The sequence below is a fragment of the Condylura cristata genome, unplaced genomic scaffold, assembly GCF_000260355.1.
Source record: "Condylura cristata isolate star-nosed mole 26May11 unplaced genomic scaffold, ConCri1.0 scaffold00009, whole genome shotgun sequence".
NCBI lineage: Eukaryota > Metazoa > Chordata > Mammalia > Eulipotyphla > Talpidae > Condylura > Condylura cristata.
The window spans coordinates 25,348,488-25,368,102 of NW_004567110.1; the positions used below are offsets into that span (position 1 = coordinate 25,348,488).

At 42.3% G+C, this 19,615-nt stretch overlaps 1 protein-coding gene across 2 annotated transcripts in view; it reads left to right on the forward strand.

Annotated features, from left to right (window-relative positions):
• Positions 1–19,615, forward strand: part of NCALD (neurocalcin delta) — a 312,691-nt gene that overhangs the window by 66,513 nt on the left and 226,563 nt on the right. The gene's annotated exons all lie outside the window — the stretch shown is intronic.

Genomic DNA, 19,615 nt, shown 5'->3' on the forward strand with positions numbered 1-19,615 from the left:
ATCACGAGAGAACATGCTTGTAGAGTCAAGTAGCCACTTTGCGTATCCGCTCTTCTGTTCCCCGGGGGCTGTAGCTTCTCCCTGCCCAGTGTCTGGGTGTCAACAGGGCCAGACAGAAGAGGCTTAGTGAAGGAAGCCTAGTGAAGCTACACAGGAGCCAGTGCTGCGTGGGCAGACGGACACACACACTCTCAAAAGATGAGCTCCTGAGCTGTCTCAACTCTCCTCAGAGAACTGTCTTTACCGAGTTGTTTTCCCAAAGTATTGTCTGCTTCTGTCGAGGAAGAGAGATGAGAATTACTTGAGAATCTTATATCTTTAGTGAAAGCTGCACAACAATTTGACTTTTTCTGTTAAGGGGAAAATAGAGAGCAATATATATATATATATATATATATATATATATATATATATATATATTTGTATAATCTAATGCTTCCCCCTCCTCCACTTCTTCCTCCTCATCATTTACCTTACTCAGAAAACTTAATCCTTTGTTTCAGAAGTTAGGCGTTTAAAAACCTTTCTTCCATTGTTTAAAGTGATCTCTGTTCTTTTTGATTCCTGGTGCTTTCACAAAATGTTATCTATAAACCCCCTTGGATTCTTTCAAAAGCAGGAAAGTGTAAATCTTAAGTTAGTGTAAAAATAATTTTGTATCCTCAAATGAGCAGACAGTCTCCAAACCAGGAATACAATTAGAATTCTAGCTTAACTCCTGATCCAAACCTTTTATTTAAAGCACAGAGACATGCTTTTAGAACTGCAAGAGTTCTCAGTTATAGAATTTTCCTCCTTTAGAGGCCAGTTTTTGGGGCTAAGTGGAGATTTTTGAAAGGACTGAGAAAAAGTCATTTATTCTCAAGTCTCTTGAACAGCTCTTTTCTTGCCTGTTGAAATTAACAGCAGCCACTCTGGGCAGTGGGCCCTGGGGAGCGGGCTGCAGGCCTGCTGTGCTCAGGAGGAAGACATGGGTCTGAGATTCAGTGTACTGCTGTGACTAGGCTTTTAAACTGAGTGACGGGAGGAATAATGATAGTGTTTACCAGATAGAATTGTTGTGAGAAGTAAATTACGTAATGTGTTAAGAGGAGGGTTAATGACTGGCCCTGATAACTATTTAGTAAATGGCACCTTTTATTATTATTTTATTACGTCAGGATCCTTACTATGATCAAAGTTGCATTAATATATTAAATCCTAGTGACTTGTGACTAAGTTTAAATCTAAATTAAAATAAAGCTAAAAATTTAGTTCTTTAGTTGCTTTAGCCATCTTTTAAGGGGTCAGTATCACACATGGTTCATCACATTGGACATGACAAATATAGCAGCTTTTCCTCATAAAAGAAAGTTTAGTGGGACAGAGCTGTTCTGGAGCATGACTAAGACATCATAAACTCATAGGCCAAGCATCTTCTTTCAGATATCAGCTAATCAAGGCTACATCAGATATGATCTCTATAACATTAGAAAATGCATTGTGAGATGAGTTAAGTTCAATCTGTAGTAATAATGACAGTAATAATTACAATGATGTGGGCAGAGGTGGAGCCACTTATCTCTCTGCTAAAATTTACTGATCAGTAGATGTATTTCCATCATTTTTCTGGTTTGTAAATGTTACAAAGGGAAGGACTTTGGAGCCTATGATTTAGACAGAGAAGCTTAAATAAATAGAGAGAGGTCAGGTATAGCAACATTGGCAATAGCCTGCATTCTTATATTTTTTAAGAGAATCTTTTAAAGACCTGGGACGATTTATCTATCATATGTTATTCTCAATGTATGAAGAGTAGAGTTTATAGATAATTGGAGCCACAATAAGAAATATTCAGCCAATATGAATTATTTTAATGAAATTGGTGGCCAGGGTTTAAAGTAAACTAGGATCTACATAAGGAAGTTAATGTCAGCATTGCTTATATATGAGGCATCTGGAAAAGCTGTTATCACACATGCGAACTTATTTTCAAGAGTTGATTATATAGTTTGAAGGTTATGTAAGCACTTACTTTCTAGCACAGTATTTGCTTCATCATAGGCTTAAAACAACAACTAAAAATCCAGTGGAGAACCAAACTGAGTGTCTGAATTTCTAGAAGTTGTTGGTGGAAAAGGTTTAGGGCAATCCTTGATCACAGCATCAGCGCAGTGGGTCATGATCAACATTTGAGGTTGACATATGGGTACTCCCTATGGCACAAGGGGTTAAGTCTCAGCATTATGTAGCTATCTGCAGCCACTGCAGCAAAGTTTGATCCCCGGCCAAGGAGCTGACCCACATGGCACAGCAGACCTCTCTGGTCTAGCCAGCTGTTCCCCTCAGCAGTGTATTTCAGTAGATCTTCCTGTTCTGCTCCCCACTCTGTCTCTGGTGAATCCTCTCACCCGCAGACCTCTCTCCTATACCCCAGTTCTTATATGCATAAATAAATAAATCTTTTTTAAAAGATGACATGCGCCCTGGTGGCGCAGCGGGTTAAAGCACAGCACTAAGAAGCTAAAGCCATTTCCGCATCAGATCGATCCCCGCCTGCCCTGGAGGTGACCACATGGCGTGGCAGACCTCTTCTGACCCGCCCGCTGCTCCCCTCAGCAGTGTACTTCGTCGATCTGCCTGTTCTGCTCCCTGTTCTGTCTCTGGTGAATCCTCTCACCCTCCACATCTCTGGCCTGTACCCCAGTTTATTATGAACAAATAAATAAATCTTAAAAAAAAAATGACATGGAATCACACAGGATGGTATGTACCATGTGTGAAGGGAAAATGTGCTATTGAAAGATGTTTCAATATATGTACCCTCAGACTGATTCATAATTCAGTTTTTTTCCTTCATAAGCTGTGGTCAAGATAATAGAGGAAATTCAAATGTTAATTTGAATCGAAACCATTGTTGATGATGATGATGATGACAAGAGCTGAAATTGGATTTTTTATTATGTACTGATGCTTTTGTTTTGTTTACACAAATCACATTTTACTTGGCAAACACCATATGTCACTCAGTCCTATAATATTTAAAAATTCCAGTCTTGCAAATGTCCAGTAAAATAGGCACATGATATTTCCAATCTGTGTTTCACTGAACTCAAAGTGTGTTTCCCATGTCACACAGCTGTTAGAAGAAACTGAGCTGAGATTTAAATCAAGACTTCTCATCTCCAGGGAGAGACGAGGACAAAGCAGTTGTCAAACTCTTTTTGACCATGACTCAGTGATCTTCTGTGTATACCCCCACTTCAAGAAGCAAAAGGAGGCGAAACTGATCTTAATACTTTTTAGTGGTGGACCCCTTGATGTTATCACCAGTCTATCACCATAGAAAGCTCTGAATTTAGAAGTGCAGACTTAGAATTGAGTGTGGTGTTGAATGGTTGCTGGCCTTCTTGAGTCTTGGGTTTCTTCTGTTTTCTTCTTTCCCCTGTTTAGCTGCTGTTAACTGAGGGTGTAGATTGGGCAGGGAGCTGTTTTCAGCATTTCCCATATGTTAGCACCCCGAATTCCCACAGATTCTTACCTAGCAGATCTCCTCAGCATCCTTGTCTTACTGGGGTCAAAACTGAAGCCTAGAAAGGACTTTTCCAGGCTCACTCAGCTAAGTGGCACTGGTGGAATTCAGCCTCTGGGGACCCGGTCCAGCACTACTGTCTTAGCCCTGACACTGAGGACCCTTCCTACAGGTAAAGGCGTCCTTCTTAATCTTCCCCCATCTAGCATTTTGGACATCTTTCTGATGGAGCCCCTTCTGACTGGCCTTGAAACTGCTTTTTAGCACAACAGTGTCACACTTTCGTTCTCCCTGCATATAGAGATGACATCCTCTGCATGGAATGACATCCTCTGCATGGCTGTAGAAGTTATGCTAGCTTTTCTCTTAGCCCAGAGAAGATGTTTCCTGAATGTTCCTCTCTTACTAAACTCATCTGCACATATTCGCAGATTCTTAGCAAGCATTTATCTTTTTTATTTGTGTGGATGGGGGTAGTTTATTCATTAATTGAACTTGTAAATGATAACTTGATAGCCTCTCCAATTATTTTTTCCTAATTCTTCTTTGTCTTTTCAAATATTTTATCAGGCTTAAATTCTTCTAAAAGAACTATTTTAAAATAATTTATGTGCTACGTTTTCATGTTGTTTTAACGTGTTGCCCTGAAGTGAAGGCCATAACAGGTTGTCAGAAAGTGAAAACGCTAAAATTCCAAGATATTTCCGAGTGTTGATGCTGAGATTCTGGTGACATCTTAGCTTCAGTCATTTGAGGCAAATGAGATCCTTTTAACAAATGTTCAAATTATTTCCCCCAGGAGAGATGTAACCAGATTCCTGGAGCTTAGAAATAGTCACCAGATCTCACCTTTCTTGTTGGGTTCTTATTTCATGGAAGGGCAGGGAAGCAAAGAAAATGAACAGCCATGAAGTAACTTTCTCCTCCACTCCCCTGCTCACTCCCTAACTCCAGTGGAGTTGCCACAACAGATGCAGCCTGCCCTTCCTCCCTCCCTTTCTTCTCCTTCCTCTCTCCCTTTCAATTTTCTGTCTATAACGGAAATGGAGAACAACTTCTTGCTAAACTCCACACATTTTTGCCTTTTACACTTTAAGTCCAATTTTAGGTCGCTCCTTAATAGTGTCAACTTCCTTGACTTTCCTTTTTCCAAGCCCCAAATTCTCAGCCATTATTTATTTATTTATTTATTTTAGAGATTTATTTATTTATGAATACAGAACTGGGGTACAGGCCAGAGATACAGAGGGTGAGAGGATTCACCAGAGACAGAGAGGGGAGCAGAACAGGCAGATCAACGAAGTACACTGCTGAGGGGAGCAGCGGGCGGGTCAGGAGATGTCTGCCTCACCTGGATCTCTTCCAGAGCAGTCGGGAGTCTCGAACTCATGCGAAAGTGGCTTAAGCTTCTCAGTGCTGTGCTTTAACCTGCTTGCGCCACCAGGGAGGGCCAGCCTTTAGTTATTTTTATGACATTTTGCTCACATCCAGATTTTCAAACTGCGGCAGCCTATTAATGTTTAATCAACAATACACATAGATGTTCCCAGGTTGAGGTCAAGAAAGAGCTGTTAAACTCTATAAGAACAATTATACATAAACAGTTACATAAAGTCACACACACTAAACTAAGCTACGCTAAATGAAATGGAAGTAAACCAAAAAATGCTTAACTATCTTCCCTTAAAAATATGTCCCAAACTTTTAAGTTTAAAATTTTTTTTTAGCAAAATAGTATCCTTAAAGTGGAAATGGGTAAGGAACACACAGGAGATATGTTAGGAACACAGTAGAATGACCATCAGAAAGTTACAGAAAGTAAAATTAAAGTAAGAATAAGCCAGTGCAACCAATGTGACTTCCTGTGTGAAAGGTGAGTTTTTGCTTTGCTCTTAATTCATTGACAACAGTGTGGCATTTTATTTGTAGTGGGTACCCTGCCAGAAAACTCACAGAAGGGGTACACTTGGCCCCTTGTGTTCCCTCTTCCTCCACCCCAATGACAATATCTGAGTCCTCCATGTTGGAAAGAGAAGGAGAGTCAAAAACCTCTTACTTTGGTGTCCCTGCTGGCGAGTGGCTTTATACTCTCTTGATCTGGCAGGGATTTAAGACGAACATTTTTCTTCTCTTTTTTTGTGGTTACTTCAGACACTAGTGACTCTCTTACCTCCCACCCCACCTCACTCCTGCCACTAAATCAGTCAGAACCCTGTTGGCTGTATCTGTCTTGATGCACTGAGACAGCCTTTCTCCTCTTGACCTTACCTTATCTTTCATCCCAAGGAAGCTCTTCGTGCTCTCCAGCTTACACTAGCTGAGGCCCATCAGCCTCTAGAAGACCCTACAAAACAAGAACTAAGTGACCTCCCACCAGCTGTCCTGTAAGCATGCATGCCATATCACTCTGATGAACCTGGGGTGAAGGCCGGTCCTTACCGCACTTCTTGGGGTCATGTTGGCAGCTTCTCTGTTTCCTATAGGACTTCTAGGCCATTGTGCTTTCGTACAGCAAGAGTCACATGTTAATTTCCCTGAGTGGTCCCATCAAAAGACTCTTCACAAATCTTGAAGTGAGAATAGACTCTCCCAACCCCCTTCCCTGGGGTTAAAGAATAGCTCTTGCCAAATAATCCTCCTCACACATTCTTTTTTTCAGTTGCTTTTCTCTTATTTCTGACTTCAATGTTATTTTCCCAGATGAAGCCTTGAATTCTTGGTCACTAACTTTGAGATTTTTGCCTTGGGGTCGACATCTCTAAACTGAGTAGAGGGGAGGCGGGGAGAACATGGCCATGTAGATATCTTGTTATACGTGCAATGAATAGACAAAACTCCTGAGGACAGTATGTGCTACAAGGTCCAGCAGAGAATCCCTTCCAAAGAAAAGTCTGCTTTGAAGATTTTCTATTTGATAGGCATGCCCTGATTGGTAACATATTGCTAAATGGTTTGAAAGCCACTCTACCAGGTAGGTGATTGGTTTTTTTGATTAGACCTAGGAAACTTTTTTTTTTTTTTAAATCAAACTACCAAGTGCCCCAGCCACTGAGGCATTTCCTCCTGATTGTGCCTTTTGTGTTTTGACCGGGGTGTTATTGCAGCCATCTTTAAAACTTCTAAGACATGCCAAGAAGGGAATTCTGAGCTTACTGATCAGCGAGGCTTGCAAGTCTGAGAAAGCAGCTTGAGGTGCTATGACTTTGAGCTCCACAGGTCTTTGCATTCCCTGCATCAGAAGGGCTTCTGCAAACCCTCTCTCTAGGTAGCACCCCTCCTCTCTAGGTTAGGGTCACTTGTGCAGGGACTCTGGGCTTGGCTGTATTGTTAGGTCTGCACAGTGCAAGTCTTCTAGGCTTAACTTAGATGACAACCACTCTGCACACTTGCTGCCCTGGCCTGAGCTTCGCTACCTCTTCTGGGGTCATTGAGGACGTTTGCCATACAAATACTTCTTGGTGTAACTGGGAGATAAGAAAAGCACTTTGAGTTTCCATTTCCTGATTGGGTTGCTGTTGGAGAGATGGGGTGATGGGAAAATACCAAGAAGACAGTGAGGGGACAATGATTGTATCGCTCCATCTTCTCTCTGGCACGAAAGTTGCACAGTGAGGACTGGAGATAAAAGATGAGTACTTATTATAAACCTCCTCCCACCCCCAACCCCCATAAAAGGAGGGGATATTTTGATATTTACTCAGGTATTCATATTCCCCTCTACCTTATCACGGAGTTCTTGGGAATTTAATAACTTAGAAAAACATGCATGAGGTGAAAAAGTAGATTTCTTGTTAATAGTACTTTATTATTTTAAAAAAAGATTTGTTTATGCATACAGAACTGGGGTACAGGCCAGAGGTGCAGGGGCGGTGAGAGGTTTCACCAGAGACAGAGCGGGGAGCAGAACAGGCAGATGGAGGAAGTCCACTGCAGAGGGGAGCACCGGGCAGGTCAGGAGAGGCCTGCTGTGCCGTGTGGGTCACCTCTGGGGCGGGAATTGAACTTGCACTGAAGCGGCTGTGGCTGGCTTATAGTGCTGTGCTTTCACCATTTGCACCACCAAGGAGGGCCAATAATACTTCAACGGGACAAAAAAGTAACACTGTGAAAATGTACCTTCTTAAAGAAATTATTTATGCATGCAAGAACTGGGATGTAGGCCAGCGGTGAGGGGGGGGTGAGGACTCACCAGAGGCAGAGTGGGGAACAGAATAGGCAGATCCATTGAAATACACTGCTGAGGGGAGAAGTGGGTGGGACAGGAGAGGTCTGCTGCACCAAGTGGGTCAGTTCCCTGCCAGGGATAGAATTCCTGCTGCCATGGTTGCAGATAGTTTCAAAGTGCTTTAACCCCTGCACCACCAGGGAGGTCCTCCGAGTGTCTCTTCAACCACCTTTTCAAAGTCTAAGGAGTATGACCACAGCAGTGCCCAAGAATGAGCAGTGAGCAGGCCTGATATATGGAGCATCTGTCCCATCAGCTTGGTGTGGTGCTTTTTGGACTAGAAAGTGTCCCTATGAGCCTGTCTCCCTGCTAAGAACGTAGGCACCCCGGCAACCCACCTCATGCTGTCCTAGTAACAAGACCACTCTTTGTTTGTCACATATGATCTGGGGGCATCTCAGGAGGTACTGCCAACCTTCCCCTGCACACCCCAACTGGCCAGAAGATTTAAGGGCGATGCTTTTAGTGGTTGGACTGTTGCCAGTCCACCTGAAAGGAGCAGCTGTTGTTCCTGATCAACATGGCATCAAACCACAGGCAGCCCATCTGTGCTCTAGACTGTGGGCGACACGGGCTGGGGGAGTCCAGTTACAGAGGTAAGAGCCGCTTATGTCGTGTGCTCATCTCAAACCCCGAATTCTGTGGGAATGAGGGTGCTGTCTAAAGGCCATCAAAGGAAGCAGTTGCACTCTGCTTGTCCCTGTGTCTGTGATCCTTTCTGAGTTGTGCAGAAAGCTCAGTACTTCTGACCTGTGCACGTCTCCTTTTCCTTCTAGTCAGGACATCACCTAAAGAGGGTTGGAACCCCGTCTTTTCCTGGTGAAGTTTACCTGTCTCCAGGAAAATGCACATACTCACTGCTGCGGCAACTGTAAAACCTCAGACTGCAATAGTTGCCTCATGCTCTAGTGGGATGTGAGCAGAGCTAACTTCGCTTTCCTAGTGTGCTTAGGTAATACCATGGAGAGCGATGACAGCAAACACTCATATAGTATTAGTACTAAAAGTTAGACTTCATGTAAAATCACAAAACCCTGGGAGGCAGGGATTCCAGGTTTTACCAGTAAGGAATGGAGGCCCAGAAAAGTCGAGGAGTGGGCTTGAGTCCATCTCGTGAACAAGTGGTTGAAGCAGGCATGGCTCCATCTTCTTGTTCATAGTTACCATGGTCTACATAGAGTGATGTCAAATTCAAGTGAGATTGCATTTGAAAGTGAAGCTCCAAACTGTTACATGGAAGTCTAGTCTCACCCTCCATTAGGCCTTTAGCGACCTGTGCTGTGGCCATCAACTCCTTCTCCAAGGCTGTTTCCTTCTGGAAACAGGACATGTGAGAAAGGACGTTGGCCACCAGTCTTCTGACGATGGCAGTCATGGTCATCATGCAGCTTTCTATTGCTGTGTAACAAGTTGCTGTTTGAGCTTGGGCTTCAAATAAGGCCAATTTGTTATCTCACCACCCCCAGTGGTCACAGTCACAGATCAGCCAGGTTCTCTGCTCTGAGTTGTGTAGGCTGAAGTCATGGGGACATCAAGGGACATCAGAGGCTTGGGATCGTCTTCCCAGCCTACTGCTTGTTGGTAGTAGTCATTTCTTTGACGTTGTAGGACTAATGTCCTTGTTCCCACTCTAGCTGCTGGTCATTCTCATCTCCTAGAGCCACTGCGGTTCCCTGGCCAGTAAGCAGTTGGAAACGCTGATGTTCGCTTCTCACAGGTAACAGTTGCCTGATGCTCTCACTGTTAGCGTTCTCTCTGCTTGGCTGGAAGGAAGTGACCTGCCACCATTAGCCAGACAATGCAGCCATCATTCATAGGTTTCACCCACTGTCAAGGGGGGGTGGGTAGGGGGGAATTGCATAACACGTGAATGCCTGGGGGAGGGAAATCTGGAGGGGCAGCTTGAATTCTTCCCACTCCAGCTCTTATGGTTTTGGAGCCCCTGGGCTTCTCAGCACCGTGGGTAAGGTAAATTGTGAGAGGGCAGTGAAGTGGGTTGCTGATGAGACAGCGATGCCTACCAAAACTATTTCTGTGCTATTCTGAATAATGTAGCAGAATCAGGGCATTTCTATTTAGGGCATCAAGGAGTTTGCTGCTGTGGGAATAATCAGAGCCATCAAATGCCAGGTGGTGGCCAAGGCCATTCGTGATCTTGAGCCTATGGAAGTCCTTGCAGCATCCTTTGCGGGCTCACAGATTGACCCTGCTTTCTGCGGACTCTGCAAGCCCACACGGAGTAGTGAGTGAAAACATTTCTCACCCAGAGCAGGGATTGTTCTTTGAGAAAAAATAATGACTGCCTCTGTCCCATTGACCCCTAGGCAATTGTTTTTTCCTCTTTGTGTGTGCAAGATCTCTGTAGGAGGGTGCTAGTTTAATTTCTCAAAATCCATTCAATTGGGGATTACCTTAGAGGAGCCACAGGTCAGTTTAGTCCAGGAGGTAAAGGCTGTCAGGACGTCCCAATGAGTCATGGCTGAGTCCTGTAATGAACAGGTTGGGACTTTGTTTGGGAGGTTAAATATCTGTAGTTTGATAAACACCCATGACTTAGGGATAAACGAGAGGACTAAAAAGGTTTATTTAGACATGGTTTGAACTCTTAGGAGCTCCATGTATTGAAATAATAATAATAATAAAAAGGTCTTTTTTTGATAGATGTTTTTGTTTACAAAACACTGTCTCTTGGGGTCAACTTTCCTAACTCTAATTCTCATGAAAATTTAAAAACAAGTATGTCATGTGGAGAAGGAGGTAAATTATATGAAACACTTTAGTTGGTCCTAAATAGTCATATCAAGAACTGGGTTGTCTCAAGTTTTAGGCTGAAGGCAGTGCAATTCTTCATGATGCATTGAAAGCATTCGTATATTTTTAAAATTATACAGTTAATATAGATTATTTGCAAAAAAAAGTGGTAACACAAAAGAAAGTTAAATTTTTCCCATAATTCCAAATAATATCTAGTGATAATTTGGCATATGTATGGGTGTTACACACACACACACACACACACACACACACACACATACAACTTGGTAACCTGATTTTGAAAACATTGACCCAGCTTGGGCAAATGTCTTTATTTTAAAAATTCTCACTTTCATTTTAAAAAGAATATTTTGAAAATTTAATATGCCCTTCTTTTATAGTGTAGTAGTATGTCGGTTAAAAACAGGGAATCTCGGCCCTCCCTGCTGGCGCAGCGGGTAAAAGCACAGCACTAAGAGACTAAGGCCACTTCCTCATGAATTCAATCCCAGCCTGCCCCAGAGGTGACCACATGGTGAGGCAGACCTCTCCTGACCTGCCCGCTGCTCCCCTCAGCAGTGTGCTTCGTTGATCTGTCTGTTCTGCTCCCCACTCTGTCTCTGGTGAAGCCTCTCGCCACCCCTGAGCCTCTGGCCTGTACCCCAGTTCTGTATGCACAAATAAATAAGTCTTAAAAAAAAAAAAAGCAGGGAATCTGGGATCAGAAGATCAGATTGACTGAATTTGAGTTCCTGCTTAGCACTATACAAATTGGTGAATTTGTGCAAATTATGTAGCTTTATGCCTTAGGCATGGAGGGTACCCATAGTACTTCATAGGATTGTAATAAAGATTAAGTGAGTTAATGTATGTAAACTTCTTAGAATAGAGTCTGCCACCTGGTAAGTGCTATGTAATGTCTGCTATATTATTGGTGGCCTGGAATTCCATTCCTTTGTGAGCCATAATTTATTTAACTTATCATTGAGGACTTGGTAGGTGATTGTTTTCCATTTTTTATTACTAAAGATTGTAAAATCCTTATACACATTTGTGTGTGTGTGTGTGTGCCTATTTTGGAATCAGTTCTTTAGATTATCTTGTAGAAAATAAAGTTTCTGGGACAAAATGTTTTAAAGGCTGATATTATTCATTGGCAACTTTGTCTTCTGAAAGGTTGCACAAATTTACATTTCCACCTGCTGGACAGCGTGTTCCCCTCTCATCTTCACTTGTTTAGACAAAAGTAATAGTTTGTTTTGAAAGGTGTTGTTTTCATTACAGGTGGAGCAAATATTTGTCTTTTTTATAAAGTTTTACTTATGCATACAGAACAGGCCAGAGGTACAGGGGCTGTGAGAGGATTCACCAGAGACAGAATGAGGAGCAAAACAGGCAGATGTGCTGAAATTCACTGCTGAGAGAAGCAGCGGGTGAGACAAGAGGTCTGCCGCCCCATGTGGGTCAGCTCCCTAGCTGGGGATGAACTCGGGCTGAAGCTTCACAGCGCTGCACCTTAACTCGTTGCACCGTCAGGGAGAACCCACAGTAACTATTTTTCTATTTGCTTATTTGCAATTTAAATTCATCATTTATAAATGATTTCTTTATGGTCTTTCCGTATTTCTGCATTTCTCTTTTAAAGTGCCCATAAGTATTTCTCCCCTCTCATACATCCTGAGTGCTTTTAACAATGAGGAAGCCGCAGGTGATGGAGACAGCTGCCCAAGGTTGTCCATGGTGGAGGCAGCATCCTTTTATGGTCAAGATCCCCTACGAGGTTTCCCTGTCTCTTGTCTTCCATCAGAGTTGTTTTGTCATAGTCTCTGTGTTCTTCAAAGTCTTTATTATTATTATTTCTTGGTTATGTTTCTATAGCAACTGTATAAATGTGTGGTATAAATAACATATCGTGCGATCTTTCACTGCTGGAAACGTCACTGAGAACCAACTACCTCTGCCTTTGCACCTTCAGAGAACATTTCGAATTGAGAGGCTTTCAGGAATGAAATTTCTTTAGTGACAGTTTTTGTCTTTGCTTCACGATAAATATTGTGATTACCTGGGAGAGAATCTTTTGGTTTATTAATGAGCTAAGTAGTCACCTAATGAGAAACTGTCAGTAATCTGTGAGCATGTGGAGGAATATTTATTTTAAAAGGCCAAATGTGCAACCCACCTCAGAAACAAGCACTGATTCACTGTTTTAATTAGTGCCTGAATTCTGCTGCTTCCCCACCAGCTATGGAGACCTCTGACGGCCAGGGCACAATGGCTGAGGGTTGTTATCAACAGCAGTTGATAATCTTAAATTTATGCCCCGGATTTTCTCCATGCAACTGTCTCATGGCAGACAAAACCAAATGTGATAAAAATGTAAACTTTGCACAAAACATAAATTTTGGAGGATGTAGGGACATGTTCTGTTTTGGAAAATATGCCAAGATCAATGAATAGATACAATATTTTCTGTTAGTGTCAGGAAGAACATTTCTTTTTACTTTTTTAATCACAGCAAGCGTCCACCCATAGCTTGGCTCACTTTTTTTGAAATATTTACTGGGATTCTTCCAGCTGAGATCAGGGGATCAAAGGTTACTGAAGTTGAGATGAATGGCCCCAGCTCTGGGCAAGACCCTGGACTAGATTATTGCTAAGATTTTATTTTCAGCTCTGAGATTCTATAGTTATTTCAATTAAAAAAAAATAAAGTGTGTGTGTATCTAAGGTACTAAATGCATAGAAAAAGAAAGTCACATTGTGGCTACCAAGAGTTGAAGGAGGAGGAAAAGTGGAGTTGTTATTTTTTTTTTAAAGATTTATTTATTTATCCATACAGAACTTGAGTACAGAGGTACAGGGCGGTGAAAGTATTCACCAGAGACAGAGCGGGGAGCAGAACAGGTAGAATGATGAAGTACACTGCTGAGGGGAGCAGCGGGCAAAACAGGAGAGGTCTACAGTGCCATGTGGGTCAGCTTCCTGGCTGGGGATTAAACTTGTGCTGAAGCTCTGCAGATAGCTTCATAGTGCAGTACTTTAACCCGTGTGCCACCAGGAAGGGCCTGGAGTTATGTAATGGGTAGGGAATTTCAGACTTATAAGATGAAAATATTCTGGATTCTGCTGAGTCACAGCAATATATATACCACTACTGAACTGTATATTTAAAAATGATTACGATGGTAATTTTTTTTTAAGATTTATTTATTTGTGCATACAGAACTGGGGTACAGGCCAGAGGCTCAGGGGCCGTGAGAGGCTTCACCAGAGACAGAATGGGGAACAGAACAGGCAGATCAATGAAGTACACTGTTGAGGGGAGCAGCGGGCGGGTCAGGAGAGGTCTGCTACGCCATGTGGTCACCTCCGGGGCAGGCGGGAATCGAACTCATGCGGAAGCAGCTTTAGCTTCTCAGTGCTGTGCTTTAACCCTCTGCGCCACCAGGAAGGGCCAAGATGGTAAATTTTATGTGTTTTTGCCACAATAAAAACAAAACAAAGCAGAATATAAATAATAATAAAAAAATAATTAAAAAAAGATCCATATGTCTAGAATGAGTCCATCCCTAGGCCAGGCCCTACCAGGTTGTGTATGGTCCTGCTTTCAGTTGGCTCACCATCTAGTTCTGCTACTAGGACCATTGTGCCCGGGCGGGAGTCCTGCCCACATTAGCCAGCTGCGCTGCCCACCACCATTGTGGAACCACAGATGCAGGAGCGCCTCTTCCCTCCTCCAGGCTCTTGCCTATGTCCGGTCCGTGCTGGTGAATTCGCCCAGGCAATGCAGTGTGTGGTCAGAGGAAAGGACGTGGAAGGCGTATGGAATAGTGTGAGGACAGGTGTGAACTGTCTCTGTTCTAGCCCTTTGTCTCCCCTGTATCCATTCACAGCCGTCTATGCACATAGACATGAAAATACACCCCTATCATTGTGATACTTCAGTAGCTGTGACTGTGCTCTTCACTACTGAAGGCAAGCTCACCCTTTTCCTGATAAGTGAGATAGAAAGTTCCATCAGTCATTGCATCCATCTTTGTATGACATTAATTCCTTTTATAAGTTAGAAAAAATCTTATTTACCTTGGAACACAAAGATTAAATTGTAATGTAACTATGATGCTCTTTATCTGATATAGTAGGGCAAGAAAAAAGTGGGGAGATGGTTTCTATGTGGATACATCAAAAAGTGAGGAAGAGTGTACACATATTGCTGCCATGATCCTCTTTTCTGTAATGATCACAAGAATATAGTTACCTAGACATAGGTAGATGTAGCTACAGGATCTATGTATAGAGTTATGTATAGACAGATTTTCCTTCTTCCCTTACCTAATCTTTTGCTTCTTTTCTTCAACTAAACCCTTTGGTTTATGAGGATTCTTTTTCTGGCAGGTTGAAGAGTCTGTTTCCTTACTCATTCCTCCTTTATTGACTGAGTGAAATCTTCTAATAACATCACTACTGGACATAGAAGTAATAAGTGAAAACCCAGAGAATCCTCTGGATTACAGAAGCCTCCTTTATGTCTTCATTGTTTGGTAGAAATTCTATTTCATTTATTTTGTTTTTATTAAATCTGTCAGTTGGGACCAATCACTCCGGTAAATATAATAAAACCTTTCTTAGTTCATTGGTTCAATGGCACAAGAGGTCTAAAATGGCCTGGACTAGTCTCCACTTTGAATTCAGTGGAACCATCCTTGACCATGTGCTAATATTGTCCCTTGGGAACTATTAACTCTAAGCCAAATAGCCCCAAATCTTTGGGAAAGGAATTGATTCTTTACTGCTTAGATTATTGGGATTGTAGTACAATCAGACTCTATAACCTATTCTGGTAAAGGAAGAAATAGCACCTTTTATAGGTTGTTGATTCAAAGCACATACTGTGTCTTTTGTGATGGAGTCATAAATTCTCAAGAGTTACCTCCCAGTTGTTGGGATAATTGGGACTTTAGTGGGCAATTTCACCCTTCTGTCAGTCCAGCTGCTTTGGGACAATGGGCTGTGTGGCATGACCAGAGCATCCCATGGCTAAAGCCAGGTGCCACAGTCCGCCTGCTGAGACATAAGTGTCTTCATCAGAAGTGATGCTGTGAGGAGTTCTAGAATAGTAAGTTGTCATCTAAGTGTGTGGATGGGGGTGCTTTCAAAAAGCAAATCCAAGGCCCTCCTGGTGGTGCAGTGGATTAGAGCACAGCACTGAGAAGCTAAAGCCACTTCAGCACGAGTTCGATCCCCAGCCCCGGCGGTGACCCACATGGCGCAGCAGACCTCTCCTGACCCGTCCGCTGCTCCCCTCAGCAATGTATTTTGACAGTTGGCCTGTTCTGCTCCCTACTCTGTTTCAGGTGAATCCTCGCACTGCCCCTGCACCTCTGGCCTCTACCCCAGTTCTGTATGTGTAAATAAATAAATAAAATCTTTAAAAAGAAGCAAATCCATATCCAAAAGAAATGCTTACTCCAGTCTTTGTCCCACCCATGAGGAAGTCAACTTGCCATCCAGGGGCTGGGTGGCCTAGCTGGGCACCTGCATTTGCCATGCTCAGTAGTGGGGATAGCATTGTTTTGCCAAGTCTGTGTCTGGCCTTCTTCATTGGCTGCCACTTTAAAGAAAAGTCCATGAAGAAAGCACTGGGGTTACTAGAATAAGAGACTTACATCCTTAGAATGTATTGCTTTCCATCTGATCTTTGAGAGTCCTGTCTTTGGTGAGTATGCACTTGGGATACATTATTTCATACCCTTTGCCCTATTCCCTGGTTCTCTCTCTCTCTTTTTTAACCAAATTTCCAATTTAATCAATTTTGCACTTTCTCATTCTCTGACCATCTGGTCAATTCATTAATTACAACTTATGAATTAGTATAGACTTGTACCTCTGGCCACTTTTGGTCTAGACAAAGTGAAAATCTAAATATACTGTGCATTTCTACCAATTGGGAAGATTTTCACTCTCTACTCTTTTCTACTGAAAGAACATGCACCAGTCTGCTTCAAGCTAGGGCTGATATATAATGCAGAGTCATATATAAAACATCCTTGAGTCTTTCCCACCACCAACTGGCTACAGGGAACTTCTCAGGAGACCTTAGGTATGGATTGGAGAGGGAAAGCAAAATAGCACGTGTAGGTGGCCATAGAATCTGAGTGTCCTACTCATGCAACCTCTTTCCACTTTTGGGCCCACTGCAGACCCTCCTCCTATGTCAGTATAATTCCTTTGACAACACTATCGGGTTGTGTTTCCACCAACAAGCATGTAAATATCCGTCTTGCACTTTTGTTCATAATGGTAACAATTGTTGGTGTGCCATGACTAGATCTATTTATTTATTGGTGTTCATAAGATGGTGATATGCTAACTTTAGGCTTGTTTTAAACTATTTCATTTATCAAGTGGGATGCTTTCACAAATTATCCTTTTTGGTTGTCCAGGAGTATACAATTCATATAGGAGAAATAAAAGAAATATTTCATTTTCCTGCTTTGTTTGCTTGGCTTCAAACTACATAATTGGTTACCTTTCATCTTCCAGTGCATATACAAGCATGGTCTGTGGAGTTAAGTATTTTGATTATTTCCATTTAGTTGCCATTATCTTTTTGAAAGCCCAAAGCCCAGTGCAAGCCCAGGCTCCTGTTAACTCTTCCTGGATGTCCTTCGTAGATATAAAAGTCCACAGGCTGAAGACTCAAGAGCTACTTCTGTAGATCAGCCTTTTCTCCTATTCATTTATGGCCTGAACTGACCAGGGAATATGTTTTGAAGAGCAGGGCACACCCACTACAGAAAGGGAATATGTGATTTCTGTTTACAAATATTCCTAGCTTTGTATTTCAGAACCAGAGCCCTGACCTCCTTTGGGGTCGTTCTCCTCTGGAAATGAGATTGCACTACCAGTGTTGTCCACTTTTCCCAGCAAGATTTGATATTAATAGTTTTTTCTAGAATGACTGATTCTCCTGTAGAGGAATATGCTCTTATCTAGTCAGATATCTGGGCTAAAATTGAAAACAGTTACCACATATCTTTTAATTTTCTTCTCCCTGAAATTCTCGATGCAATGTAGTAAATATCTATAAATTAATCTTTGGAAAATGTAATTAATCTTATTAAATGTGAGATTGCCTTGGGCTTCTTTGTGTTTGATAAAGGACTTGCATTAAAATGAGCCGTGCCTTCAATGGGATGTAATTTTCCATCCTTAAAGGGAATTTATCACTTTCCTCCCCTCTTGGTAATCTGCTTTCCCTCCAGCTCAAATGCTGTGTTTTCATCTTCTCAGGCTTGGACAATTCTGGACAATTTAACTCTCTCGTTTCCGTTACTGTGATAGCACTTGTTGACTCCAGGGCTCCTGTGAGAATGTCTAGGATGAAAAATTGACAGGAGAAGTAACATTTGATCTAGCATATAAAACAGAACAACCCACGAGAGACAAGAAAGATGGTTTTGAGAAGCTTATTTTTCTTTTTGGTTTATGTCATTCATGCTTGCAGGGTGGCTCATATGGATTTATACTAACAGGTGCTTTACTGTAGAACACTCCTCTGTAAAAGTCATCAGGTACTTAGGGCCTAAGTCTAGTCTGACAGTCACAGCCCTCCACAGTCTTATTCTTGTCTCATGGACTGAGTTTGCCCTTTTTGCTATGGCTCCAGTTTGCCTCCCGGGCTCCTCTCCGTATCTTTTCTGTGGACACCTCTTCAGACCACCTCTATTAAATTGCTTCCATTTCCCAGCCCGCCTGCTGCTTCCTGCCTTGGCCTTTGCTCACACAAGGCCTTCCATTTGGAATGACCGTCCCTTCCTTCTTTACCCACAGAAGTCTCATTATTACTTCAAGATCCATTTGAAATTCCCTCTCCTCTTTAAATTTCTTCCAGATTCTTCCAAAATTACTCCATGACTCCCTTGAGCCTCCAAACAATTTGTTCATAAACATTCACAAGTTTGTTCATAAACAGTTGCTTTGTGTTATGTGTCTGTCTAGTTTACAGCCCCCCAGGCTATCAACAGAATGACTGTATATTCCAGTGCTGTTTCAGTTACGCTGGGGTCTTCCCAGTCATCCCAACTGTCCCAATCCCCTGTGTGATTAATGCCCTTTTTCATCCTTAAAAACATCTTGATTTGAACAGTAAGTTAAGTGGTCACTCTTGGAATAAGTAACTGGAGAATCAGGCTGCATCAACTTAGGCTTGAATCTTTACCCATATGTGGTGGGCAAGGAAGTTCCAAGAAAGGAGATGGTCTGGGCTGGGGGTGGGGGGAAGGGGGGCACCCTTTACGGAGCTCCTCAGGAAACATTGGCTCCACCCAGAGCTGGTCTTCTTAGTGGCAGTGCCCAGAAGCTGCTGCTTTCTCATCAGAAAGCTGAGTTCCCTGCAGGTTTAGCAAACATTCCCTCCCAAGGAGAAATACTGTTGGCATTGTTTCTCTCCCAGCAGCCAGCAGTCAGTGCTTTCAAAGGAACATACAGCCTTGTGTATAATATTTAGTATTCACGTGAAAGGGGCTGTGTGTATTTATTGAGTTGTTCTTTTCATTCCTTTCTATTAAAAAAATTAACCTGCAGAAAAGTTGACAAAATAATATATGTCATAAGTTCCTTCATTTTGCTGCTCCTGTTTTCTCTTGCTATGCTGTTGTAGTTATACACCATAGGTTTGTGCTTGTGTTTCAGTAAGATTTGTGTGAGAATAATAAGGTAAGCGGTCACCTTGGAAAAAGTAACTGGAGAACTTGGGCTGCCTGATTCATGCTTGAACTTCTGGTGGACCCCGCCAGAGATGGGGGGTATGAACCTTCACATTCTTCACCTGAGCCACCTGAATACAAGTTGGGAACATTATGATACTTAACTCCCAGAGAGTGACACCTGCTTCTTCTAAGCTTAGGGATCTCCAGTGACATAATCACCGTGTCATTATTGCACCCAGGATAATGAACAGTAATTCCACAAAGCCATCTGACATACAATCCATATTCAAATTTCCTCAGTTTTAGGAACCATTTGCTCCATTATGTCTCTTTCATCTATTTTAATCTTGCACAGTCTCTGCCTATTTTTGTTGTATATTTATGTGTATGAACAACTCATATTATTCACATGTA